Below are 2505 nucleotides of genomic sequence, written 5' to 3' on the forward strand. Positions count from 1 at the left end.
ATCATATCTAAGAAACTATGGCTAAACCCAAAGTCACAAAGATTTACATCTACATTTTCTTCTCAGACTTTTCTAGTCTTAAATCTTATATTTAGGTTTTTGATCCATTTTTTAAAGATTTTATTTATTTATTCATGAGAGACAGAGAGAGAGAGAGAGGCAGAGGCAGAGGGAGAAACAGGCTCCCAGCTGAGCAGGGAGCCCAATGTGGGACTTGATCCCAAAATCCTGGGATCATGACCTGGGCTGAAGGCAGATGCTTAACTGATTGAGTCACTCAGACGCCCTGTTTTTTATCCATTTTGAGTTAATTTTGGTATGATATGAGCTAGGGATCCAAGCATTCTTTTGCATGTGAATATTGTTCTAGCACCATTTTTGGAAAGACTATTCTTTCTTCATTGAGTGGTTTTGGCACCTTTGTCAAAAATCAATTAACTAATTATATGGGCTTGTTGTTGGACTCTAAAACCTCTTCCATTGATTTATATGTCTGTCTTTATCCCAGTACCAACCAGCCTTGTATTAAGTTTTGAAACTGAGAAATGTGAGTCTCCAATTTTATTCTTTTTTTTTTTTTCAAGATTTTTAAGGCTATTATAGAATCCATGTAATACCATATAAATTTTAGGACTAGCTTGTCAATTTCTGCAAAAAGCGCAGCTGGAATATGTTATGGGTTGCATCTGATCTGCAGATCAGTTTGGAAAATATTGTCCTCTTAACAATACTAAGTCTTGGGGTGCCTGGGTGGCTCAGTCAATTAGGTGGCTGCCTTCAGCTCAGGTCATGATCTCCAGGTCTTGGGATCAAGCCCCACGTCAGGATCCTAGCTCAGTGGGAGTCTGCTTCTCTCTCTGCCTCTGTCTCTTCCCCTGCTCATGTTTTCTTTCTCAAATGAATAAATAAATCTTTAAAAAAACATTAAGTCTTCCAATCCATATACTATGCCACATAGAGAACAAGAAAATCTTCTTTCTTGTGATTCTTTCTGTGATGTTTTATAGTTTTTAATGTACATAAGGTTTATACTTTTTTGGTGAACTTTAGTACTAAGTAAGTATTTTATTCTTTTTGATGTTGTTATAAATAGAATTGTTTTCTCCATTTCATTTTTGGAACACTCATTGCTAGCGTTTAGCAATATAATTGATTTTTGTGTATTGATCTTATATTCTGCAACTTTGTTGAACTTCTTTATTCGCTCTAACAATTGTGTGTGTATGTGTGTATTCCTTATTCCTTAGGATTTTTTCTATAAAAGGGCATGTCATCTGTAGATAGAGATACTTTTACTTTTTTCTTTCCAATCTGGGAAGAAAATTATTTCTTTTTCTTGCTTAATTTCCCTGCTGAAAAATTCCAGCACAATGTTGAATAGAAGCACTGAGAGAGTATATCCTTTTTTTGTTCCTGATCTTAGTGGGAAAACTTTCAGTGAGACTTTCACTATTAAGCAAAGTGCTGGCTATGGGTTTTTCATGGACATTTTTTATTATGTCGGGGAAGTTCTCTTTTACCTCAGATTTGTTGAAGTTATAATAAAGATTTGTCAAAGACTTTTTTTCTCCATCTACTGAGATGATTATGTGGGCTTTGTCCTTTATTTTATGAATATGGTGTATTTTGTTGATTACTTTTTACATGTTTTTTAAAAGTGATTTTATTTATTTATTTGACACAGAGAGAGAAAGCACAAGCAGGGGGAGAGGTAGGCAGAGGGAGAGAGAGAGAAGCAGGTTTCCTGCTAAACAGGGAGCCGGATGCAGGTCTTGATCCCAGGACACTGGGATAATGACCTGAGCCAAAGGCAGACACTTAACGACTGAGCCACCCAGGTGCCCCTACTTGTTATATGTTGAACCAATTTTGCATTTCTGAGATAAATTCCACCTGGTCATACTGTAAAGTCCTGTTTATATGTTGTCACATTCAAATTTGCTAGTATTTTGTTGAGGATTTTTGCATCTGTATTCCAATGGGATAGTTGTCTCTAATATTCTTTTCTTAGGATTTATTTCTCTATCTTAGGTATCAGGATAATATTAGCCTCACAGAATGAGTTGAGGAGTATTATCTCCTCTTATAATTTTCTCCTTTTTCCAATTTTGGTTAATTATTCTTTAAACATTTGGTAGAATTCACCAGTGAAGCCATTTGGTCCTAGGCTTTTCTTTGTGGCAAGTGCTTGACTACCAGTTCAGTTCCTTTATTTATTTTCAGTCTGTTTAGATTTTGTAATTTCTTCTTGACTAAGTTTTGGTGGTTTGTATCTTTCTAGGAATTTTTCCATTTTATCTAGTTTATCCAATTTGTTTGCATACAGTTGTGCATAGTATTTTCTTATAATCTTAATCCTTTTTATTTTTGTAAGAGCAAAAGTATATCCCTTTTTCATTCCTGATTTTAGTAATTTGAGCCTTCTATTTCTCTTTTTTTTCCCCCTCAGTCAAGCTAAAGATTTTTCTTTTTAACTATGTTGATCTTTTCAAAGGACCTTTTTCA

The sequence above is a fragment of the Mustela erminea genome, chromosome 5 (genome assembly GCF_009829155.1).
Source record: "Mustela erminea isolate mMusErm1 chromosome 5, mMusErm1.Pri, whole genome shotgun sequence".
In the NCBI taxonomy this organism is placed as follows: Eukaryota; Metazoa; Chordata; class Mammalia; order Carnivora; family Mustelidae; genus Mustela; species Mustela erminea.